This window comes from Natrix helvetica, assembly GCF_964273705.1.
Source record: "Natrix helvetica genome assembly, chromosome: 1".
NCBI lineage: Eukaryota > Metazoa > Chordata > Lepidosauria > Squamata > Natricidae > Natrix > Natrix helvetica.
The window spans coordinates 51,800,661-51,828,639 of NC_138548.1; positions in this window are offsets into that span (position 1 = coordinate 51,800,661).

Below are 27,979 nucleotides of genomic sequence, written 5' to 3' on the forward strand. Positions count from 1 at the left end.
CATCATGTTGTTATTTGAAGTTCTGCTCAAATACACTAGCAAGACTGAGGAATAGTTTTCATGTTCAGCTTCTATATAGTCTGGAATCTTACATTTATGCCTTTCTTTTAATAGATGCAAATTATATTTCCTCGATCATCACATAACATCTAACGTAATTCCTCAGGAGCTTTGTCTTGAAACAGATAGTTTGTGCACTTGTGTTATGAAGGCAGAAACAATAATAATGGAATGTTATTGTAAAAGAAAATAAAAATAGGACCCAAATGGGTTCTAGCAATGACATATTTGGCATAAGACATTTTCTGTGGGAAATAATGAGTGGAGGAGGCTAATGACCTGAGGCAACACTACCAGCAATGAAATCTCACAGCTAGTCATCAATTCCCAAGTAAAACTCTTGGCTTTGATCATTATTTTGCAATTCAAACTTTGAAAAAAGTCGTCATCTCTGTAATATTATTCTTGCCATTTGCTAAGAATCTGGTCTGCATTTTAGCACTCCTTTAGGCAAGAAAGATTTGGCTTTTAGTTAGGATGAGGGCCCACTAGAGTTCCCAAGGCTGCCACAGATACTTTGCATGACCTTGGGAAAAGCATTTTCTTTAATGCTGCCATTTTTTTCAGTAGAGTTCATATGATATGTATGTATAATTACTTTGCTTATAGTAGATTAGACTGATTGATCATTGAGTGAGAAAAATTCAGCAGGAAAAATGATACTTCTTTTGAAATAAACCATGCATTTAAAATGACGCAAGGTTACAAATGAAACAGATTAATGTAGCTTAATGTAACATTTGTTTTTAAAATAAGTGAGAATCAAGATTTAACAAGCAACCATTTAATTCATAAAATATGTAGTGATGAAGAAGATGTACTGATGATACTCATAGATAATTTAAAAGAATTAAATTATGGAAAGGAAACCTACTAGTGGTTCAATACTTCTTGGCCATGTTAGTAAGGGTGACAGTATGTTGGTTGGAACATTATAAGTCATAGTTTAAATGTAGTCAGGTAGGTTGTCAATACCTCTAGTAGATGTACTACTAGTCCTACTAGTAGAAAGTAATAGGTTTACTGTATTCATTACTTAGAAACCTACTTTGCTATTATTTCATTATACTAAAGAATGTCTGAACACAGGAAAAAATCTTATTTATTACCTTGGTAAAAGGGAATGCACATTTAAGTGAAATGGAAATTTTTGCTGGACATGAACCCAGCTTGACAGAAGTGCTTAGCTTGCCAAAATAAATTTAACAGAACATAAAACACAGAATAAAAGGATTGGAAGAGATCTTGAAGATACTTTAATCCAACCCATTCTCAAGGAAGAAAACCATTCCAGGCAAATGGCTGTCCTGTCTCTTCTTGAAAGATTCAAGTGATGGAGCACCCACAATTTCTGGACATAAGCCATTTCACCAATTAATTGTTCTCACTGTCAAGAAATTTCTTCTTAGTTCTAGGTTAGATTTCTCTTCAATGGTCTTCCACCTGCTATTTCTTGTCCAGTCCTCAGGTGTTTTGAAGAAGAAGCCAACCCCCTCTTCTCAGTAACAGCCCTCAGTACTGAAAGACTGCTATTATGTCTATCCTAGTTCTTCTCTTCATTAGACTAGACCACAGGTGTTAAACTCATGGTGTCACGTTGCTGTTACATGATGTTTCCAATGTTCCCATTTGCGGATCTGGGAATGGGTGTGGCCTGTATGTGACATATCCGGCCTGTGTGCTGCCAGTTTGACACCCCTGGACTAGACATTCCTAGCTCCCTCAATTGTTCATTTTATGATTTAGCCTCCAGAGCCCTTATTATATTTGTGCTCTTCTCTACAACTAACTGCTATTCTATTCTATAGAGTATAGGTAGGGTTTGATTATGAAGAACTACATAATGCTAACACAATAGTTAGAATGTCAACCTAGTTCAAATAAAAAGTTTATCTGATAATTATATTCTATCTTATAGGGGAAGAGAATGTGCTTTTTCATTCTGTATTGAGCCTTAAATTTCTCTTGTCCTGTGATCATGGTAGCTTGACTCTAAGTGAACTGAAGAAAATTTTGCCCAGATTGAGACACATTGATAGTAGATTTCAATTTATTCAATCAGGGACGAAAATGGGCATTGGTTCGTACCTGATACACTCATTTTCTGGTAGAGTAGAGACAGCAGTCAGACTCTGGTATGCTCTGTCCATTAACAATCAGACTGAGTCTACACTTATGATGTCATCGGGCCCTTGTGGCTCCTCCCTAGTTTCAGATGAAGGAAAACTGTAGACTCAAGTGAAAGTTGTGAGCAAAAAGTGAAAGTCCATAGTCACTGTACCTCTCTCCTCCGCACAAGGAATTCCCTCGCATGACCCATACCAGGGTGGCATTGGCTGCTATCTCTACCAGAAAATGACCGTATCAGAACCTGTGGGCCACTGGCATCTAAGAGCGTCTACTCCTTCTGCCATGGGGTCCATGAACCTCGAGTAATACCTGGGTACCTGGTTGTTCTCTGCCATCACGAACAGGTCTAGGACTGGGAAGCCGAACCATATTGTCAGTTGATGGAAGAGGCTCAGATGGATGGTCCACTCTGCCTCAGCTATTGTTGTCCAGCTCAGCCAGTCTGTTTGGACATTGGAGCCCCCTGAGATGTTTTCTGCCCTGAGAAATGACAGGTGAGATTCTGTCCACTGGCACAACAGGTTGGATTCCTGCATCAGGGACCAGGAACGAGATCCCCCTTGTCTGTTTATGTGTGCCTTTGTCGTGGTATTGTCCATGAGGACTAATATGTGATGGGCCTGAACTCTGTGGTGGAAGTGTCTGAGGACGAGGGGAACTGGCTGCAATTTTAGACAATTTATGCTGTTTTGGCTCTCTTCGAGGGACCACTGACCCTGAGCCACTAGGTCCTGCATGTGTACCCCCATCCTGTCAGACTTGCATCCATCGTAAGTGTGAGACGGCACGGCTCTCTGAACAAGGTCCCTTGCAAAATCGCCGGGGATTGCCACCATTTGAGAGCATGCAATACCTGTCTGGGAAGGAGGACCCTGAGAGGAGAGCTGCTCCTGTCAGACTTTTGGTGTGGAAGTTTGGACACCCCTGCCTTACATATTTTAAGTCCACTGAAGTCAATAGATATTTTACTGCAGAATATTCGGCTGTTGAGAGGTCCTTGATCTTGGCTGTTTTCTTGCAGATAGCAATAGCACTTAGCACTTAGACTTATATAACACTTCACAGTGCTTTCTAAGCAGTTTACAGAGTCAGGCTATTGTCCCCAACAATCTGGGTCCTCATTTTACCCACCCCTGAAAGACGGAAGGCTGAGTCAACCTTGAGCCTGGTGACATTCGAACTGCCAAACTGCTGACAGCCATTGATTAGCAGAAGTAGCCTGCAGTACTGCACTCTAACCACTGCACCACTCTTGTTTCATTACCCAAAGTAGGTAATTTCATCAGTGCCCCAGCATTGATGATATTAGGGTAATGAAATGTCTGCAAGAAAACAACCAATATCAGAGAGCATCAAAGATCCCTCATTTCATCCCCAAGCTACAAATATTCTCCTCTATCAGCACATTCTGCTAAATTTGTTCAGCTTGTATTTGCTCATCTTGGCTACTGAATAACTTGGATGTTGCATGAAATGTGAAAGTTAGCTAGACACCTGGCCTCTACTTTCTTCTAACACTGAGGAGGAATTCTTTATTCATTTCAAGACAAAATGCTTGGGAAAACTCTTTAAAGACCATTAAGCTTAAAAAAATCATCACAGGTGTTCCTTGATTTATGACCACAATTGAGCCAAAAGTTCTTATTACCAAGTGAGACATTTGTTAACTGAGTGTTGTCCCATTTTACAATTTTTCTTGCCACAGTTGTTAAGTGAATCACTGCAGTCGTTAGGTGAGTAACATGGTTATTAAATGAATCTGGTTTCTCCATTGACTTTGCTTGTCAGGAGGTCAGAAAAGGAGATCACATGACCTCATGACACTCATCATAAATCATCATAAATATGAGTCAATTGCCAAGCATCTAAATTTTGATCCCATGACCATGTGGATACTGCAATGGTTGTAAGTGTGAAAAAAGTCATAAGTCACTTTTTTTCAGTGCCATTTTAACTTTGAATAGTAACTAAATGAACTGTTGCAAGTCAAAGATTATCTGTATTGTAGTTTATTTTCCCACATTTTGGTTTTAAAAACAAAACCTAAATGCTTGAGAGAAAAACCATTAACAGAATCTGGAAGGAATGATACATTGACGGCAATTGGACCTCCCCCCCCCCGTTTTTTTTGCGGGGGTGGGTGGGTTGGTTTGAAACATTTTGCTGCTTATCCAAGTAGCTTCTTCTTGAGTTACTGGAATAAGCAGCAACATTTTTGAACCAATAGGAAAGAAAAGAAGCCCAGTTGCCATAACTCATTCTCCAGACACCTCTACCTGGATGACTGAGAATATTAATTGACATAGTGCCGTGGACAATTCTATAGGCTCCTCAAGCTGCCAGTTTGCTTCCAGTCCAAATCAACATATTGGTTATCATGGTTAAAGCCTTTTATGACATGGGCTCAGAGTATCTGAGGAACCATCTCACTCGCCTTACTCATTCCAATGTAAAGGACTTTTTCATATCCCTTTGGCCAAAGAATTTTGGCTAGTGGGATCCTGGAGCAGAGCCTTTTCTGCACCCCCCCCTTGGAACATTCTTCCATTGGAGATGACCTCTACTCCACATTCCTAAACTTCTGGAAGAGCCTAAAAGCCTGGCTCTTCTACTTGGCCTGGTCCCCTGACAAAGCCCTGCTACATTGGGAATGGCAGATAAGATAGGTAAGGTAGATAAGATCACCACCCGATCATCTTGGTTTTTAATTTTTCTATTCAATTTTTATAAATGGTTTAATTGTTTTCTACTACTTTTCTTCTTTTTATTACATTGTAAGCTGCCTGGAATTACTGTATCAGTGAGATGGGTGTCATAGAAATTTAATCAATCAAACAATCATGTTTCCTGAGATCAACAACATGCTATTATCATAATGGTTCCATTAAAGACCAGGGAAGACATCCCAGCATTGAACTTGTCCATGTCAAAAAAAAACAAGGAAAATCGAGGAAAATGCAAAGCACTATAGAAATATGAGCTATGTCATCCTCATACACTTCTATAAATCAGAAGGATGATGATGCGGAGACTGTAAAAAGAAACTGCTACATTCTAAAGTACTTTGAGAATGAGTCCTATTTTAACAGAATAAAAAAGTTGAAAGCAGATGTGTTTTCAGTAGGGTCTGACCAGTTCTGAAAAACCAGCAGTAGAATTTTCAGTAGTTCAGAGAACTGGTAAATACCACCTCTGATTGGCCTCACCCCCATCTATTCTCTTTCTCCCGAGTCCCAACTGATTGGAAGGAAATGGGAATTTTGCAATAACTTTTCCCTGGAGTGGGGAGGAAATGGAGATTTTACAATACCCTTTCCCTGAAATGTGGTGGGAATGCAGATTTTACAGTACCCTTCCCCTGCCACACCCAACAAGCCATGCCCACAGAACTGGTAGTAAAAAAAAAATGAATCCCACCACTGGTTGAAAGGGACCTTGGAGGTGTTCTAGTCCAAACCCCTGCTCAAACAGGAAACTCTATACTATTTCAGACAAATAATTGTCCAATCTCTTCTTTAAAATGTTCAATATAGGACCGCCCACAACTTCTGAAGGCAAGTCGTTTCACTGATTAACAGTTCTGTCAGAAAGTTTCTCCTTAGATTTAGGTTGGTTCTTTCCTTGATTAGTTTCCATCCATTGTATCTTGTCCTACCTTCAAGTGCTTTGGAAAATAGGTTGAGCGCCTCTTCTTTGTGGCAGCCTCTTAGGTACTGGAACAATGCTGTCATGTCACCTCTAGTCCTTCTTTTCATTAACCTAGACACACCCAGTTCCTGCAACCGTTCTTCATATGTTTTAGCCTCAAGTCCTTTAATCATCTTTATTGCTTTTCTCTGCACTCTTTCTAGAGTCTCAACTTTTTTTTATATTGTGGCAAGCAAAACTGGATGCAATATTCCAATTGTGGTCTTGTTTATTAAGACAACTTTCTGAAAATTGGACCAAAGATTTTGATAAAGCATTGGGTGAGCTTTAAAATATTTATCTTGATTTTTCCAAGCAATAAACTATTATAAAACTTATTCTAAATATATTTATTTCTAACTTTTGCTTTTGCCAAAGTCCATGAAAATGAAAGATTACTGTAAGAAAATCGTGGTTAAAAAAAAAAGCATCAGAGTAGAGAAGAATTGTTTAGAAATTGCATTTTTAAATACAATTTTTTAAAAAGGTGCCTTTAGCATACAAAAATTGTATGCTAAAGGCACTATTGTATTTGTCATGCATAATATAGATGCACAATCTTTGCGGGGGCAGTTTACAAATCTGAAAATATCATGGGCGTTTCATAAAATGTCTGCCTTGGGAAGGGAAAATGTTGCCTATTGAAAGCATGCCTTCTCTGGGAGCATCATCAATCATAAAAAAATGATTTGGGAGCTGTCAATATAACAAGCTGCTCTCTGCTTTCCTTTCAATCTGTTCCCTTCTCCCTCTACTTACCTTTTCTTCTAGGCAGATAGAAAGACTTCCACAGCTGGCTATGACTCTCTATCACAGCGATGGTGAACCTTTTTTGGCTCGCGTGCCATAAGCTGGGGGAGGGCAGGAGGGTTATGTGCAGGCATGCTGTACGCCTAATGCAATGTACGACCCCCAGCACACATGCATGCATGACAGGCACTCCCCCCCCCCCCCATTTTTGCATGATTTTTTTATCCCTCCCCAGGCTCCAGAGGCTTTATAGAATCCTGGGGAGGGCAAAAACAGCCTACCCCACCCCCCAGGAGGCCCTCCGGAGGCTTCAGGAGCTTCCCTGAAGCTTCCAGAGTGCAAAAAAAATGGCCTTACAGGACAACTGGAAGTTCGGGAATGGACTTCTGGTTTATCCATTGGGCCATTTTCTGTCCTCTGTAGCTTTCAGGGAAGCCCCCGGAAAGCCCCTGAAGGCTCCGGAAGACTTAAACCAGCCCTAAGTGCAAACCGGAAGTTTGTTCCTTTCCGGTTTGCCCATAGGGCCAGTTTTGTATACTCTGGAGGCTTCAGGGAAGCTCCTGAAGCCTCCGGAGGGCCTTGGGGGAGGCAGGGGAAGCAGTTTTCACCCTCCCTGGGCTCCTATAAAGCCTCTGGACCCTGGGGAGGGTGAAAAATGCCCTCAAGAAAAGACTAAAGTCAGCTGGCCAGTGAGCGCATGCATGCTGGCCAGCTGAAAGGGCAACGCTTCACCTGCCCTGACAAATGGCTCCACGTGCCACCTGCAGCACGCGTGCCATAGGTTCGCCATCCTAGCTCTATCATTTCCCCTCAATATCTCCTAGATCTAAGCTTTGTTTATAGCTTTTAAAAACTGGAGTAAGGTAGAGCAGGAAGCCACACAGAAATATATAAGACACACCATTCTGTATTCCCCAGATAGCTTATGCATTTAAACAGATGTTAATTTGTGGATTAAGTCTTATGGTTGTATAACTGGAGACAACTCCAGTTCTTTCAGGCCATATGGCATTTGAAAAGTAAGAATGGATAAAACATTCTTTACTTGTTGTTCAATGAAGCTATCATTTCTAATATGTCTGCTGAGTTTGATAACATGTATTTCTGCATGTTTCCAGTAACATCTCACAAAACTGTCAAGGCTTTAAATGCACTTCCACTGTACCATTTGAACATTAGTATTTTCCTTTTTTTTAAAAATGACAATCCTTTTTAAACATCACATTTTAAATTTCCTTGGTAAAACTGCAGCGGTGACAGCAGGTATTTTTCATTTAATATTCTGCAATCAGCTACCATCTCATCACTGGTTATGTGGTATAATTAACTTTTAGCACTGCAATGTTCAAAATCTTTGTCAAAGGATTTTATGCTTCAATAGACTCCTAAAATTCCACTCACTGTGAATGAATCAGTACATAAAACTGAGGCCCAGGAACATAAGGCAGGTTTGAAATATGTCTATCCAACTGTGTAACAGTGTCACCTGTGAGTTGTGAATGGGCATTTTGTTTTGACATTCGATGTGCATATTATGCACATAATTAAATAAATCATTTCTGCAGAGAGCAGCCTGGGAAAACAAAATCTTCTAGAATATCTATGAAATGAATGGCATATGTAAACTTCTATAGAGTTTTCCCCAACTTGGTGCTCTCGAGATGTAACAACCTGTTTGTTTATTCTTAACTGGAGCAAGGAAGATGAACAGGTTGAAAAACAAATAATAAAAAGCATCCGAATCAGACTTTAAATATGAAATATGAAAAGGCATTTCTACAAAATGTATAAATTCATCTATCATATTTAACTACTGTATCCTTCTAAAAAAAATTCTAACCAGCCTTGTATTTGTTTTTATATTTAATGAGGAATAAACATAGAGCTGGCCAAATCGGCAGATGATAATAAACTAGTCAGAATGGTTAAAAAGCAGGTGTGAGCTGCTATGGCCCCTTTACAACTGTGGATGACAATTCCCAGTATTCATGCTGGCTATGTCATAAAGGGGCCATAGTTGCTCACAGCTGGCTTTAAGTGAATATGAAGAGCTTCAAAGAGATCTCTTTAAACTGAGAGAATGGTTAACCAAATTGCAGTTGTAGTTCAGTTTGGAATGTCTGAAACAAAGGTAAATATATGGAGCCACACCATGATATTTTTGGCTAAGTATTAAACTCTTCCCCACAAGAACTAGCACCATTAGCTTTAACATATAACTATTAATATTTTAACTATAGATATCAGCAGTGGAATAAAAATTAAAGTTATCTGGAATTCCCAGATAAACTCTTCTAAACTTGGCTATGATTGGACAAAAAGTTAAAGCTTCAAAGATGAAATGATGTTGAATAATAAACTGAAGTTAGTATTCTTTTTCAGAATGGTAGAATTTTGATAGTAAAGGGCCCCTGGGAAATTCAAGTTTACTACACACTTTCTTTCCCAGGCTGAGAAAGAAATTATTTAGGGCCAGGCACAGATCTCATCATCACATTTTAAAAATGATAAATGAGATTTGGAAATAGTGCAGAAGAGGCAAATACAATTATTAGGCGGTTCGAACAGCTCCCTGACATAAAAAGACTAGGACATTTGAGATATTTAGCTTGGAAAAAAGCAGTGGAGTTTAGCACATTGTAGTGTGTAATACAAAAGGATCAAAAACTTCTGAAAAAAGCAATAAAGTGAAATAGAAAAAAAAGTGTATTTCTCTGACATTTTGATTACCTTGTGCAAGTAGCACAATAATCAAAAAATGAAGCTTAGAAACTCCAGATTCGTCCCTTATTAGACCACAGGATCTTTGGACATTTCCCAAGATGTGAGCAGATGTGCTGGAAACCAACTCTCAGAAATATTAGCAGCATAAATGTGCTGGAAAGATGTCCTGGGGACTGAATTCCAAAACATCTACACTTTTGGAAAATGTTAATTCTTAGAAAATATTCTCATCACTGTAACGTATGATAAAGATAGAACTCCCATTACTGCTGCAGGACTAAAACACAGTTGCTAGCTTTTTTTAAATTGTTATTTTAATAAAAAATATTGTACTATACAACTCTCTCAGTGTGCTTTTCAGTTTTACATAAAATATTAAGTGAAGCACCATTCAAAACACTAAAACAATATTTTAGCTCTTTAATTAGCTCTTGTTATATTCTTTGGATGTACATACATAATATTTCTGCCCTAAAAGGCCACCAGAGACTAGAATATTGTTCCTTGAATTCAACAACATTTTAAGAGTTTATTTAGTCATCTATTTTCTGTAGGTGAAACTCTTTGTTTCTCACTTATGGAAAGATTGCTGAGAAAGAGATTGCAATCTATTTCTAAGGTTTTTGATATTTTCTTTCTTTCTTTTTTTTTGGTTAAACAGTGAAGATTAATGACTACATACCCCCAATGGATCATTTGCAGTGTTAAGCATCAGTGATAAGCTAACTATGTGAGAACCAGGGCAAGCTATTGAGGAAAAGTATTCCCTTGTCACAGACCAGTGGTCCAGGACATAGACAAAGTGTAATGCATGGTAGCTCTTCCCAGAGTGTTAAGAATACATGGAAATTATTTGGTATAAAACTAGTAATGTTTGTATCCCATTTGATACACTGGATCACAAGAAAAAAATCTGTATGTAGTTTATTATTTTCTTACAACTATGGGACTTCCTTCCTTCCTTCCTTCCTTCCTTCCTTCCTTCCTTCCTTCCTTCCTTCCTTCCTTCCTTCCTTCCTCCCTCCCTCCCTCCCTTCCTTCCTTCCTTCCTTCCTTCCTTCCTGCTGTAATTTTTCATTTGAAGCAAAATTCCCAATTCCATAATGCCATTACATTGGTATGGAATTCTTTTTTCTCCAGGATTGCAACTCCATAATATTCAACCACAAATTAAAGCTTCTTTAGCACATACCTTGCACTACTGTTACATCAAGACTATGAATTGAATTAATAGGATCCATTTGTACAATTTTAAAAATGCATGAAAGTATGGTATTCTATCTCATTAAAATCCAAACTAGATAAATGAGGAATCACTGTGCGCATCTGCTCGCTGTATATTTATATTTGTAGGAAATTAGGGCATATGTTAAATTGCAGCCTATTTATAGATGTTTTTTATTTGGAGTAAAGTGGGGAAATATACTAATTTTCAGAAATCCTGCTATGGCTCATCTAATTAAATCTCTGCTATCATGTTAGAATCAAACTGTGAGGTGTACCTCTCTCAGGGACATGCAGATAGAGTCCAGGGAGTGTTTGAAGAGCATTTTACTTATATTGTTACAATAAATCCACCTTTCCCAAAGTTTCATTGCAATGTCATTGTTTATTTATGTACACTCAGGTGTTTTGAATTTTCAGGGGAGGTTTGTACATTATTGTTGTTATTATTATGGTTTATCAAACAGGCAGGCAGATGTTTGACTGGAATTGGCATTTTGTCAATTTATTAAACCCCTTCTCATTGACCTGGGATAGGCAAACATTGATGTTTGATTATATTAAAGGTATTGTCACAAGGTGTAATCTGTTTCAAGTGAAGCTCTCAGAGCCACTGAACTATATCTTTCAGAGATCCTGGACCAGTGGGAAACTACCAGAGGACTGAAAAAGAGCTGATGTGGTTCCCATCTTCAAAAAAGGGGAAAAAAAACAGATCCAGGAAACAAAAAAAAGAGTTAGTCTCTCTATTCCAGGCATGTCCAAAGTCCGGCCCGGGGGCCAGTTGTGGCCCGTTTTCAAATTTTGAGCAGCCTGCAGCCTCTTCTCCCTGTCACTCATCCCCGCTGGCCGGTGTTTTTTCCTTCACCGCACATCAATGTTAATGGTTCAAAGAATGTCAGGATGAATGGTCAGCCCCACACATTTTCACCTCACCAAATCTGGCCCTCCTGGCAAAAAGTTTGGACACCCCTGCTCTATTCTTTCAGGTACTATAATTCATTTGAAGGAAATGAAAAGGATATCCATATTTTTTTTTTACAAAGTCCTTGGACTTTTGAATAATGAAAGAGTCTTTCCATATTGTTAAAGATTTGCATATCAGATAGGAATTAACATTAAAGTGTTACTCATACTGCTTGCACTAAACTGGGCTATTGTTTGGGAGTTTGTGGTAGAGTGTGTTTTATGTCCTAATCTGCATATTTTCCTGATCAGATTCACTAGATAGATGAGAAAGAGAGATGGATGGATAGATAGGTAGCCATTTAAGTGGTTTTTGAATGCTTTGGTTTGTCATGAAATTACTGATAAAGTAGTTTTGAATCTTCTCATATGAAATTGCCCAACGTATGAACTATTTTGTAAATGCATTCTATCAATGCTCTATTTGCATTAGTATGTCTTGAGATAATTCTAATGCCCAGTATAGAATAATATAGCAATTTCTTAAAACAATATTACTATTATTGCCATAATAGCTAATAACTGTAAGTATGATTGATTCCCAAGTGCATGCATTTATGCTTTTTATGTTTGATTGTTTTATATCTGATTTGCATCAACAATCTACAAAACTGGCATAACTTGTTATGGATTGCAATGTTGATCATGTAGCTAGGAAAGTCATGACATGCTGCAATATGGATTTTTCTTTTTAGTTAAATGTGGAATGCTATAAGGTAACCATATAATCTGAGGAATACAAAATTACTACATCCTTGCATCATATTTTCCTGTCTTTTTTCTCTCAAGTAATGGGAGGAATCAACTAGGATCATAGAATTGGCTTTCTTTCTTCCAGAATACTTTTCCTAAGACAGAACACAGAACAATTCTATAACAAAATTATTCAATGAAAAAAAGTTGGGGGGGGGGGTTAAGTTCAGATGCTTAGCAATGCAATAACTTTGGGGATTATTTATGAGATTTATCTGTCCTTTTTCTGATCATTTTCAAAAGTAATGTAGATGTAGCTAGCCTTTTGATATGATGGGATATCCTTCTGTTCAGGTTTTGGACAGTCAAACTATAGTTTCCATTCTATCCAGCCAAAAATTGCAATGGGATAATTTTATGAGCTGCAATTATAAGTGATTAACTATTTAGGAATTGACATAATTGAATCTGTATTAAGCCAGTAGATGGAATTGGAAGTTCGCTTTTAATATAATTATTGCCTAAATAACCTGAATGTTTGTGTTGCAAATACATCCAACTGAATTCCATAAGGTATAGAACTCCTATTCTGTGGCAGATCATATGCTTTTCATTGGCTGGAAATATCTCTATCTGAATCCCTTTAGAGCTGCCAAAATATCATTGTGACCAATAATGCACATAGCAACATTCTTTCTTTTTTTCTTTTTTGGGGGGGCTTAAGGCTTTTCTACATATGTGGGGGTTTGTTTGCTTCTTTGTTGAATTTGAGATTTATTTCCTACTAATTTCATTTCAGGCTGCAGGTGTAAACATTCTCTCCATATAGTATTTTTAGCACCACTTATGCACATAATTAACATTTCCTTCAAATAAACTAATTTTTGGAAATAATTTATACCAAGTTAAAAAGAAGAATTTGACCATCATTCTGCTCATTAAAAAAAATCCATTTTTTATTTGAACAGTAATGTAAATTTCACTGAATGATGGTTTCTTTTTGTTTTGATTCATATTTAATTAAACCTCTGAGCATGCACACACATACATAGAGGAAAAGAAAATAATTTGTTCTTTCAGTTAGAAACACCACTTCCAGTTCATTTCCATTTCGTCTTGATTCAGAACCCAGTGTTTCCCCCCAATAATAATAAGAGAAAGTAGAAAGGTATATAGAAAGAAAGAGACAATAAATAAGTGTATTTGTCAAAACATGAAACAGATGTTCTTACAATGATTGGAAACAATTAATGTTCTCAAGAAGTATCAACAGGAAAAGCCTGTTCTGGGTTTCTCTAGAAAAACAGATGTCTGAAGATGCAAATACAGATTTATTTTGTAATTATATGAGCAGACTGTCTCAGGCTCAGAATGAGCAGTTTTTAAAACCTAAGGGTTTTTATCTCTTAATAAGACTATAGATTTAAGACCAGATACATGATATCCTGCTTTTAAGATGAGGGTGGGCATTAGTACAAGGTTCTATTTAACCTTATGTATTTGAGGGGTGCAATTTTAATGCTCCCACATACAAATCAGGAAGGCATTTGTATGCCTTTTGTGCCCCTCTGTTAGAACCAGTGAACTGGTTCAAAATCATCCAGTCAGCTCCACAGTCGTATGTAGAGTGGAACCTAGTTTAATTTTAACTGTTTCACATTGACTCAAAAAAACAACACAGGGGGGGAAAAGTCGTAAATCATCTTGTCTAGAACATTATTACAGGTTATCCTATTTGTATAAGAACATGCATATTGATATTCTGTTGAGTTCACATGGAGCACATTATTTATAAATAGCAATTTATTTACAGTGCTACCACATCATTTGATTAGCCTGACCAGCCTATCTGGTGTTTATTAATCGGACTAATCACTCATCAGTTCCATATTCCTGGGTGACACCTCTGCATTTTTGTTTTTGCATTTTGTTTTGCTGCTCATTGTCCGGACTAGCGTATCTCCATGTTGATCATTTGCTTAGTTTTATTGCATTCACATACAGATCGCAGTTTCCATTTTGATTGCATTTATTTCTTCATATTGCTTCAATTCTAGGGCAGTATGTTGTTGTTCTAAAAAGTTTACTCAGCATTCTCAAATGACAGATACCTTGATATATTCAATTATGACAGTGACCACTCAAATCTGGAAAAAAAGGCATATATCAGGATTAACATCTAAATATTTATTGGAATATTTTCTACTTCACCATTGGCATTGAAGGAAATAATGTATTCATTTGCTACTGCATTTAAACTGCTGGCACATGTATATATAAATTGTTTATATATGACTATCTGTCAACCACTGGTAAATATGTTATAATGAATCTCATGAATCATTAGGTACCTGCTTCTTTGAGTCTTTTTCTTTGGATGGGTGTATGCATGAATATAATCAGGTAGAGTTGTATTAATTTCAGACATTACTCCAAATGCACTTATATAGTTGTGTACAGGGGTGGGTTGCTGCCAGTTTTACTACTGGTTCGCAACTCGCATGCATCAGGCATGCGCTGCACATGCTTGTGCTGTTCAATGTAAATTGTTCTTCACACATGCGCAGAACAATTTACAGTGAACTGCGCCCAAGCAGTAACTAAAGTCCAAAATGGTGGCTGCCCAGCAGCAGTGAGGGAACCAGTTTGGGGGCATGGCAGGCCTGGGTCGCTGGCTGTTCTGTAACTCAGACCTGAATTCCACTACCTGTTCGGCCAAACTGGGCCAAACCAAGAGCAACCCACTTCTGGTGGTGTGTATAAACATATTTAACAGTACAGATTCCATTAACAAGCTTAGGACTGTGTATCATAACTGTACGGACACTCTGGATTTAAAGGTGAAGAGTAGAGGTATTCAGCCAGTTCTGACGGGTTCTGGAGAACCAGTAGCAGACATTTTGAGTAATTCGGAGAACCAGATAATAGGCTGGCCCCGCCCCCGCTGCCTCCCAGCCTCCCAGCTGATCTTCTTTTGTTGCCCTGAACAGGAGAACGGATCTGTAAAACAGGTTAGTGGGGTGGGCAGGGAATAGGGATTTTGCACTAACCTTCCCCCAGGAGTGGGAAGGGAATAGGGATTTTGCAGTCTCCTTCCCCTGCCATGCCCACAAAGCCACGCCCACAAAGCCACACCACACTCACAAAGCCACTCCCACAGAACCGGTAGTAAAGAATTTTGAATCCCACCACTGGTGAAGTGGTAATTTGGAGTGCTAAAGGCTGCACATTTAGCAATCTGCCTATAATCTCTTAAAGCAACAGCTCATTTTCCTGGAATCACACAGCTAATCATCTCTGGAAAAAAAAAGTCATTTGGTTTAAAGCAGTGCTTCTCAAATTTAACAATTTTAATATGTGTAGACTTCAATTCCCTGAATTATCCAGCCAGGCTGAGAACTTTTCAGGCTTAGAACCTATAGACTAGATGCTATGTTCATGTCCCTGCATGCTTCAAAACATTGTTTGTCTTTGAATGTGAAGCACTGCACACCCATAACATTACAGCTACAATGAGAGATAGCAATTTGAATGAAAATGGAAGAAGCTAAAAGCTCTTCACCTTATGAAAAATTGCTAAGTATGTGAATCTCACTTGACCTGCCCTTTGTACGGGATATGTTTGCAACACCCGTTTCAGCATCAATCTGCACATTACTCAATACATAGTTACAAAGTCAGGGTCCGAGCCTCATGAATGATTCATACCAACTCACCCACCCATTCAATGACATGCAATATATACATGAAGCATGTATGTTATGTGAGTGTTTGTGTGTGTGTGTGTGTGTGTGTGTGTGTGTGTGAGAGAGAGAGAGAGAGAAAAACCAGTTGTATTGAAAACATTTGTTCTTCAGATCAATGATATTTTTTTTTGCCCTCAGCCATATCAATGTGAGCTTTTCAGTTGATTTCACACAAGAGATATTCTCATCAGTGGTGGGATTCTTTTTTTTTTTACTACCAGTTTGGTGGGTGTGGCATGGCTTGATGGGCGTGGCTTGGTGGGCATGGCAGAGAAAGGATACTGTAAAATCTCCATTCCCTCCCCACTCCAGGGGAAGATTACTACAAAATCCCCATTCCCTCCGGATCAGCTGGGACTCGGGAGACAGAGAATAGATAGGGGTGGGGCCAGTCAGAGGTGGTGTTTACTGGTTCTCTGAACTACTCAAAATTTCCACTACGGGTTCTCCAGAACTGGTCAGAACCTGCTGACTACCACCTCTGATTCTCATCTATGAAACAGTTTCTTATATCACATGTTATTTAAGATTAAGGACAGAAGAACCCACATCTTCAGAATCATCTAACCAGCATACCAACACTCTCCAATTGATTTCTTTTCCACCAGCATCACTCTATTCTTCTTTGCACATAAACCCTCCACAACTCTGGAAAAGGTTTTTTGCAAAACATCAGTGGCTGCATCTGGAGATGAGTGGAGACCGAGAGAGGAGAGAAAGAGGGAGAGAAATGTATATAGGTTTATATAAATATTATATCTAGCGTCTAAGCCCAAAAATGAAAGATTTCAATTAAGGTGGGTTAAATAACTGGCTTGCAACCAGTGATGAGTTGCCTGTATGACTAGGCATTAGTAAGTATTATGCCATAGGCTGACAAATATTTATATTATTTCAGTGTTAATAGTTCACAAAGGAATTATGTGAATTAATAATAATATTGGAAAGAAACTGTTTTTATCTTTATCTCTGATTTGCATAAACTCAAGTTGTTATTTTATTGGGACAAAGATGCTCAAATGCCTAAAATCCCTTGGAATCCTAGAAGAGATATTTGAACATAAACAGGTTTCTACGAGAAGGAATTTATAATATAAGAATAGAACTAAGAAACATAAATTTCTATTCACTTCTGCAGTAGGAAGAAGTGCACAATAATCAAATCCAGAGGAAAAAAACCCTCTATGCATATGTAAACCAAAACCTGATAACAGCAATTGCCCTTGTGAATCAAAGCTATTGAAGCTTACTATGTTTGAATGTTCTATTTTGTTTTACATGTAATCAATTAATACGCCTGTCCCAGAGTATCCATCTTCAGTATTTTCCAATTATATATGGCACAGTGATATGATCCTTCCCATTGGTAAGAACAACCTGGAACAAATGTCTGAACTTTTGGTATTACTTTACATTCCCTCCATTACAGAAAAAGAGCTGAGTAATGGTTCTAGCCAATCTGGTGACCAAAAAAATATGTTTATCTAATTCTTTCCTCATCCCTTTACTAGCTAATGAATTGGTTTTGCTTCATTAGGTTGCATGGAAGAAAGAATGAGCAACAATCCTGCAGGGAAGATAAGTGCATATTAATACGATTATACTTACAAGTAGATAATTGACAAAAAAGGCAGACTTTAAAAGATGGAATACAGAATTACAGCTGTAAAACAAATTCTATAGCACACTGGATGCCAATGTCATGCCTTGACACCTGTCAGATTACAAAAAATAAAAAACAAATACATTTCTGTTGTATAATGCAATGCCAAACTGCAGATTACACAGAATGTTATTAAAAATATTGAGTTTTACAGTTGAATTGGAGACTGTCGACTGATTGTCCTTTTATATGAAATACATTATCTTTAAATTATCCAGGATTAATCAGCCTTCTCACACTCTTAGCTCTGACAAGAAAGCAAAGCATTTCAAATCTCCTATAATAATCTTGTAATATTTACAATGGCATATAGCACACTCACCCACCAACCAACACACAGGATAAATAGCCTCATATTCTCAATTGCTTCTAAATGCTTGAGCTGTGGCAATTCATCATCCTTGATTTCCATTACTTTTCTTTCCCAAAAATTGTCAATGAGAAATATATGCTTGATTGTTGGGTGGCTTCTCTGATGACTTTTGAATTCAGAGAATCTAGGTTTACACAATAAAGATGAATGATAGTTTGCCACACAGATATCTAGAGATCCTTTCTTTAAAAAATACTAACTAGTAATAGCACTTAGACTTATATGCTGCTCCATAGTGCTTTTATAGCCCTCTCTAAGCGGTTTACAGTGTCAGTATATTGCCTCCAACAATCTGGGTCCTCATTTTACCCACCTTGGAAGAATGGAAGGCTGAGTCAACCTTGAGCCTGGTGAGATTTGAACTGCCGAACTGCAGCTAGCAGCCAGCTGAAGTAGACTGCAGTACTGCACTCTAACCACTGCGCCACCTCAGCTCCTAGAGGTGAGGTGATCTAGACAATAAGTAGAATACAACTGTATGGAGAATAATTCTTTGTAAACTACTTGAGTAAAACTGGGAAGTATTGTTCTGTTCTGTTCCTACAATTCGTAGCTATATATTACCCACAGGATTAATTGAAAGTAAGGAGTATGTAAACTCTAAACTCTCTCTTTTCACCTTAATTGGATATTTGGATGTTTAAAAATATTTATGGGTACTTCTGTACAATGGCTGTCATGTAAGGAAGAGTAATCTCAAAACATTCATTAATGAAATTGTTCATAACCACTCCATAGTATTCTACCATCTCCTTTACCACCTTCAGATTTTGTTTTTGCATTCTGAACAGGTAGTCATACATGCAAAGAAAGCCCAAAGTGGAGCTCCTATCATTTAAATTTTTTCAAGATATCTCCTGGTATATGCAGGGCCAGAAGTTATACAATTACAAATTTCCACTTCACCAAACACGAATAGATGCAGCAGACCTATTCAAGTTTCAGCTTTTATCATAGACAGCCTAGCATTGACTGATGAATGAATATTGGGCTTTCAAAATTGAAAGATTTTCCATCATTTTAAAGCAGACATAGTATGATAGAATGTGCTGTGACATTTTTTTCCAGGTCTGAATGGACCCTAAAATTATGGTGACAGCCATATGAATCAGGAATAATTGTGAGGCTCTTGGAAATCTCAATTAAAAAAAAAATACTTTGAAAATGGCTTAACCTTTCTTAATGAGGCATAAAATAGTTCAACATTCATTAGCAAAACTGAAGAAGAGCTCATTCAAATGTGATGTTCAGAAATTCAGGCTTATTTACTTATAAGATTTTTATTCCCTCCCCTTGATCTTTAAGGCTATTTTAGATGAGAATTACAATGAGGCTATTTTTGAACAGTAGTGTATAAATTAACATAGAGATTGCCGTGGAGAAAATCTATTTATGTTGGTCATGAAGATCTGACACTTACTTGATGGCACATATTCAATCCATCAATCAATATAAATTAACAGCTTAGTCTGTCATCATTGATACAAATTGCAAGGCCAACCAATTAATCATGACATACATACATACCTACTAGCTTCTGGGGTAAGCAATATTATGCAAAGTATGGCATCACTTTAAAAATATGCTCGTGTGCACCTGCAGCTCTAGGGATTTTCAGAGGACAATTGAATGAGCATCCACCTTGTATTTCTTTTAATCAACAAACTTCGATGTGTCCCTCTTATCCAAAGACAGGAGCTAAATTTGGCAAATCAAATTTCCTGAACTGAAGCTTGAGAAGCCAGGCATTACACAGTTATTGCAGCTCACCCGTTTCTTCTGTTTCCTTCAGCAGTCTCCCATCCACCATTCTTCCACAAGTATATGATCTTTTCATTTATTGGGTAAATGTTCAAATTAGATTTTTAATACTGCTGAAGATTGTTTTACATGCAAATATGGCCTGGGGTTGGATTCAGCTGCCTGGATAAATTCACAGAGTTACTACACACTATGCAAAAGGGGAAAAAAAAATAAAACCTAGTTTCTTTGCTGACCTTACGTTTGTTAAGTCAACTGGCCCAAATCACTCCAATTCATCTGTGCAGAAGCTTCAAACATATTGTTCACATGGATTATTTAAAACAAGCATACTGCAGCCCTAAAGGTTTTGCAAAAACAGAGTATCCTGTAGCACCAGGTGACATGGCAATGATGACATTTGCTATAACTTGTAGTTCATTTGTAGTCAATTTCAATTCACTTATAGTTCCTGGTGGTCCTATTGGTCCTGTCTTATTTATAAATGAACTTTGTAGTAGCTCAAAGGTCATCTAGTTCAAGCTATTAATCAGTACAAGCAATCTGTTACTGCCATTTCGGGTTAAGTAGTTAGCCAGCAAAGAAAAGGAAGAGATGAGGTGGAAGAAGAAAGTTACTTTACCATATTTAGAAACTGTTTAACAAATGAGAGACAGTTTGGTGCAGTGGTTAAGGCATCAAGCTAGAAACCTGGAGACTGGGAGTTTCAGTCCCAAAGTAGATATGAAACCAGCTGGACGACCTTGGGCCAATTGTTCTCTTTAGCTCTAGGAATGAGGCAATAGTAAACCTGCTTTGAAATCTTAACAAGAAAGTAAGTACCTAGCAAGGATTGGCTATGCAATTGCCAAGAAACAAAAACTGATTTGAAGGCACCAGTAATAATAACCGGAAAAAAATGAGCTGATATAACTCCTCTCATAATGTTAAACATACATGTAATTGAAGTTGTAAGATGGTTAATAGTCTGTCACCATCTTCTATCACCAGAAAAAAAAAGCCACTTCAGAGCTTCAGAGTTAATGGCTTTGAAACAAGTCCCTGAATCAGTGTATGAATCTGCTTTGACAGAATGATTTGATTGAAGGTTTGTCCAATGAATATTCCATTTGAAACACTGCATAACCCAAAATCCTAAACAAGAAACCAGATGTTCACTTTTTAAATGATTGTTTTTGTCAGAATTGCAAACAATAATTGATTTTGTAATTTGAGCTAAAACAGTTTTGTTTTCCCTTAACATTTCTTTGCTTTTTTTGTACAGAGCTAAAGCTACAAATTTAAACAAAGAAAGTTTGCATGTTAAACATTGTTATATGTATGTATGTATGTATGTATGTATAATACACCACTCATAGCCCATACATACAGTAATTATTTGCTTCAATACCCTATCTGAAGGCAAAGTTCCAATTTATTGAATAGAAATAAAACCTTGGAATAAGATTGCATCATCAGAAGTCCTGGTGGCACAGTGGTTAGAATGCACTACTGCAGGAAAACTTTGCCTACAGCCTGATGGAGCTCAAGGTTGACTCAGCCTTCTATCTTTCCAAGGTTGGTAAAAGGAGGATCCAGATTGCCGGGTGCAATATGCTGACATTGTGTCACTCAGAGAGTGGTATAAAGTACTGGGGGGGGGGGTATAAAAATCTAAGTGCTATTGCTATCACCTACATCTGCTAAATAATTCAAATAATTGTAAAAAAAATAGTGATACCTTATCATTTTTAGAAATGTGAGAAATTGAAATATCTTAGGTGTTATCAAGACTAATTTAATTTCTTCTGAAATGCTGCTCATGTTTTGTAAGAAGTTCACCGTAATTCCCTTCATTTAGTTTCAAGTTAATCACTATTCTAATCACCTCTCTTTGACATGTTTACTTTTTAAAGTAGTGGTTGAAACACAACAAGTAACTCTTCTTGGAATACAGATAAGGTCAGTGAAGAAGAGTCCTACTTCCAAATTGTCTTCATATGTAGCTCCAACTCATAGAAATAAAAGCTTAGCTGCATCCATTTCACTATCCATTATCATGCATCTGTTTGAACCCAAACAATAAATTATTAGGCAAAGATCTAAAATGGGAATGTATATATTTTAATGCTTTGCAATTCTGGAATAGTGTCACCCACAACACTCCTCATTACGTGTTCCCCGTTTTAAATTCTGATGAAACCAAAGTCTATACCTTTCCATAAATGATCAGTACTTACCAATAGTTATTGGAAAGCAGGTACAATAACATGCCTATAAAATTTTGAATAGATAGTGGAAATAAGCAACCTGTGTCCAGCTGATCTGCAGTCAGTTATTAAATCTCTTCTGCTCAGTTTGGTTAATTATATCCAGAATGATTCTGCAGAAAGCTTTTCAATGAATACAACTTCCAGCATAGCTGACAAATACTAGCAAGAAATAAATAACCTTAAAGAACAAGATAATTATTTTTTCAGTTTTCATGTCTTGCCTCCAACTTAGGTTTATTTCTGAATATTCTAAGTAACTTAGATACATGTTCTTTGTGAGCATATTTCTACATATCTATGTGTTTACACATGTGTGCAATTTTTTTAATTTAATCATTTAGCTTCCGACAGCACCCAAGTAAGCAACCTTCTAATTCCATCCCTAAAGGAGATTAATAGAATTACTTTCCACTGTTAAATAAAAGGCTTTGCTGTGATTAAAACAAATTAAAAAGCATTCACTATGGAATCACTCTAGTCAATAAAGTAATTAGAATTGTGGCACATGGAAGAAGAGACAGCCAGTGATTTCAGTGCTGAGAGAAGGAAACTTTAAGAAAGAGATTGCCTCTTTTTGCCAAACAGGAACTCACACCAGAGTTTATTTTAAGCAATTAGTTTTAATGTCTCTTAAGCATTGTTGTTCTCAACAAGTGGCTCCTCTGTTTATTGCATCTGAAAATGCATATTGTACAGAATCAGATTCAAAATCATTCAAGTCTGTATTTATTTAGTTGCAAATTTCAGCATTGTTCTCCTACGGGGGCATTGTAGAGGCCACTTGTCTCTATTCTTCTTTAGTCAAAAATCTGAAGCAAGGGATCTAAAAACACAAATGAGGTACAAGGCGACATATGTATGCAAGAATAGAGTTAGACTTCTCAAGGAACCATTTTGCATTGAATCGAAGTGTTGATCAGTGAAAGATCTCTTTTTTTCATCCTGATTTCTAAGATTGATTTTCATCCTTGTTGTTGACATTTACTCACCTTGGCTACAAGTGTTTATTTATTTTATTTATTATTTATTTATTTAATTTGACTTCTTAGTCGCCCCCTCTCCCCCCAGGGACTCGGGGCGACGTACAATAACAACAATCACAACAATATAATATGGAGGAGGTAGACAATAAATAAATAAATTACAGTACTTTGAAACAATTAAAATCCCAATGACAGTTAAAATTTAAATTAACAATTAACAATTAAAAATGCCCAAGAGGTGGAGAAGCTCTAAATTTAAGCCAGGCCGGCTAGTCGGAACAGGTGGGTCTTCAATTTTATACGGAAGGAGCGGAGGTCAGTTGTTGTCCTAATGTCTGGGGGGGGTCATTCCAAAGGCTAGGGCCCATCACAGAGAAGGCCCTACTCCTGGGCGCCGCCCTCTGACACTCTCTGGAGGATGGCACCCGGAGAAGTCCCTCTCTGTGCGAGCGAATAGGTCGCAGGGATGTGTGGGGCAGGACGCGATCCCGCAAGTAACTAAACCTGTGCCATGGAACGCTTTAAAGATGGTGACTAACACCTTGAAGCGCACACGGTAGGCCACAGGAAGCCAGTGCAGCTCGCGCAGGAGAGGTGTTATATGGGAGAACCTCAATCTCCCCATAATTACCCGCGCGGCTGCATTCTGGACCAACTGCAGTCTCCGGGCGCACCTCAAGGGGAGCCCCATGTAGAGAGCATTCATAGTTTATGCATAAATAAAACTTCTTTTGGTGTGTCTCTATGTACGATCAGTAATCTCCTATCCATTGCATTTACATTGGACAGGAAAGCATCAGTTTTTAAATCAAGAAATGTTTGTTCCTAGTAGACTGTTTATGGGAGGAAATGAAGACAGATCTCATTTATCATAAAAGATGATACATATTCATTCAAAATGGACCTACATGTCAATGCATGGCATTGATCATTTCATCTGTACTTACAATGTCATCTTTATAGGTACAGCAGGGAATTGCACCAAAGCCAAAGACAATAAAAACATATAAAATGGCATAAGAGATTTAAACAAATAGATGCACAATAAAATCACACAGAGAGAGTAGGTGCTTTATAAGTAGCATCTACCTATATCAAGCATATGGACAACAGTGCACTATAGAAATTGGCTTGTGCCTTAAATAAGTTGACTTAAGTTTAGAAAAAAAAGTTTGGTGTGTTTTCTTCTCCTAACAGGGATGTGCAGTCAGGGGAGGCAGGGGAGGCAGAGCCTCACCTCTCTTCATGAAATAATAGTATATAATATTATATTATATATATATATATATATATATATATATATATATATATATATATATATATATATATATATATATATATATATATATATATATATATATATATAATATTATAATATTATATACATCCGTCCGGCCGTGCCCGGGAGCTGCGGAGGCACAAATGTTGTCAGCGCTGCCGGATGACGTCATCCGGCAGCGCCAACATTTCTGCCTCCACCCTCTGCAGCTCCCGGGCGCGCCCGGATGGAGGTAGCCAGAATGGCGCCAAGGCAGTCCGGCGGGCGAGCGAGCAAGGCAGCCTGATCCTCGGTCGCTTGCCCGCCGGACTGCCTCGGCGCCATTCTGGCTACCTCCGTCCGGGTGTGCCCGGGAGCTGCGGAGGGTGGAGGCAGAAATGTTGTCGGTGCTGCCAGATGACAAAGGCATGAAAGCGCAGCCGCCTGAATGGGAAAGCAATGAAAGGGGCTGCACTTTCACCCCGCTCAAGCCTTGCCACCTGCATGGGAATCCGCCTGAATGGGAAATGGGAATGGGAAGCGCAGCCGCCTGAATGGGAAAGCAACGAAAGGGCAGCGAGGGCGGGCGGGAAAGCAACGAAAGGGGCAGCGAGGGCGGGCGGTGGCTGCAGGCGGCAAGGCTTGAGGGGGGTGAAAGTGCAGCCCCTTTCGTTGCTTTCCCATTCACCCTGCTCAAGCCTTGCCCGAGGGAGCTGGGAATCGGGCTTTGGGTTGGTGGGAGACCTTGAAGGAGTGGGGGCGGGAAGGGACTGGCGCCGGTGGAGGAAGCAATGCTACGCAGATCAGTACACTCCGCTGTCCCCTTTATGTTCACTCAGGAAGGTGGGGAATGGGACCACATGTGCTGGAGGCTGAGGCTGCCTCAGCCTCCTGCATACGTGGTCCCATTCCCCGCCTTCCTGATGACGACACCAGCCTCACCAGCCATAACCCTCACCGCACGTCACTGTCTCCTAATAATTCTATGTGTGCAGTTCCTACATTTTTGGTGCTATAGGGTAAAGAAGAGAGGATAAATTTCTTAACTTTCTTAGGAAAACAGAAGCAAAATTCCTTATATTTACCCCACTGAGAGTTTTGCTTGATTGGAATAGAAAGGTGACAAAGAAATCAATATTTAAAATCTGACATTTGGAGAAATAGTTTGCAGGGTTTCCTATTGTATAAGCTGCTGGTTAATAAGGTTTGTTAAATAGAATGGTACACTCTTTAAGCAAAACGTACAAGTAATATATTTTGTGAGACAACCAACTGATTTATCTTTTTCCTTTCTGGTGCTTTGATCCAGATATTATATTTCACTTGACCCTGGGAGAAAAAGTGGACATTTTGAAATGAATTCTTGTTCCTGATCTGTTGCCCCATGTGCTCAAAGTCATAAATATCATCTATTATTTACCAATTTTCTATTTAATAAAGCTAATATTTCCACAAGGGAATCCTGGTGGAATAATATCTTGAAAAGACCTGATGATCAGTAATAATTTACATGCTGTTGTATTCTGCTATGATAAAATACAATCTTCAAATAACTATACAAATATTTTTATTTTCTTCTACCAAAGTATAAAATTGTAATGCTATTCTTAACCTTCATCTCTCAATGACATAGCAAAGAAAATAGAATTACCAATGAAAAAAATAGATTTCCCAGTGCTCTAGAAAAAGAAAAATTAAAGAGCTAAATCCATGTAATGATGTGATTTTGGGTTAATGTTACAGGGATTATATTAAAGACTTATGGAGTTGGTTTTCACAGCTTATGAAGGAAACCAATGATAGAAAAACAATTGTAAATAGATTAAATGTTCTATTTGACTTGCTTGTCCTTGACAGATATATATAGAGAGATACTCATTGTCATGACAATGAACCACACTAGGAGAAACATATCAGAAAGTAGCCTTTTTGACCATGAGGGCTACACTGTACATATCAATAATTATTTTCTAACATTGGAACCCTTCTGATCAACATTTCAAGTGATAGGATTAGATTTCTTTTTCACTCAAAACCTACCTAATATGTTATTTCATTTTTAATAATGGTTATAATGTTTTTTAACAATTTCACCTAGCTTTGCCCAACCCATAACTTTTACAATTAACTATGGCTTGGTTTCATGATGACTACACTATTACAATTTCTTAATTGTGGCTGCTCTTGAAGGCCATCCTAAAATTTTGGAATGTGAAAAATGCAGCATCTAAGATGCTAACCAGTGCCCTAAATTATGATTGTATCATAATCATAGTCAAAGATTTACATTGGTTTTCAATATTTTAATCTTTAAAACAAGATAGTTTAAATGTTTCAAAATCTAAGAATTTGTGGCCTGGTTATAAAAGGGATTACTTCTTATTTACTTTCTAGGTGTGAAAGCTACAGAAGAACTTGCTTTAAATAAACCTCCATTTGCAGTAATGTAGCACTCCCAAGTGAAAAATTGACATAAAATAATCATTAACATGTTGAACTAGAAATGGAAAGGCCTCAAATCCATCAAATCCATCCTCAGCTACTTAGCCTCTCTGAGAAATTTTGGACTAGCCAATCACTGGGAACACTACATATGCCATGCAAACATTATATACAAGTTAAATAAACTTGGAAATACATCAAATCAATAATAAATAAATAAATTGAGAAATGCACTCCACCTAGTTTTAACATGAGTCCCAAAACATTAAGGCAAATTGTTTTAAGTTGTTAATTTTAAAAAATTATTTTTCTTTTGTTTGATTTCTCATGTTTGTGTCAATTAAACTTTCGATTAATTTGTTTTATTTGCATTTGCTTCTCCTTTTTTTGGCCTCGTTGTTAGCATCAGTCTTAGACAGAACAACAGGAAACTGTCCAAAATATAAATAACAAATAAACAGTTCGTGGTAGCCATCATCATTGTTGCAAATAAAGAGGGAAGGAAATTCATTTAGCTAGAAGATCAACATGGAAGGTCACAAGCATAAGTTCCATGATCATAATTCCAAACTAGTGATGACAGGGGGTGGGGGGGGGGGCTGTTTATAAGTAGCTACTGGTATTTGCTGAATTAAATAGGGAAGGGCACCTTTAGAAAGGTCACCTATGAAGAAATTAGGGCACAATAAAACATATGTTAACTATGACCATGAAGCCTTTACAGGTCGAAACTTTATTGCTTCTTCACTGGGAAAACAGCATATGATACTTTGTCTAGGGAACCAGACAGGAAAAAGAAAAATGCTGAAAACAAAATACTTGAAATTTAGTAGCAGCCAGTCAAAATCAGTGTAAATAGACATGTATATTGTTCAAATATAAACAATAATCTTGAACATAGATAAAAATGAGGTTTTGCCTGTATTTAATAGCATGCAATCAAACTAATGGAAGAGGACAAACTATTTCATTCTTTTATAAGACTCTGCAGAATAGTGCATGCCAAAAAAACAAGTGAATGCTGTAATTAAGTTCCTCAAAAGACTTCAGAAATAAGCTAAATGTTTTGAAGAATTTCTCATTAGTTTCATGTTGATGAGCCAATTTTGTATACTTCACTGAGTTTATAATAAAGAAGATAAGAAAAAATGTAGATTCAAAACTATAAAAAAGGACTCTTAGAAAAGATGTGGATTTGACCATGGCCAAAGCAGTTAAAATATGTCAGTCAGTTAAAGTTACATTGTGGTCTCCAAAACAGATACAG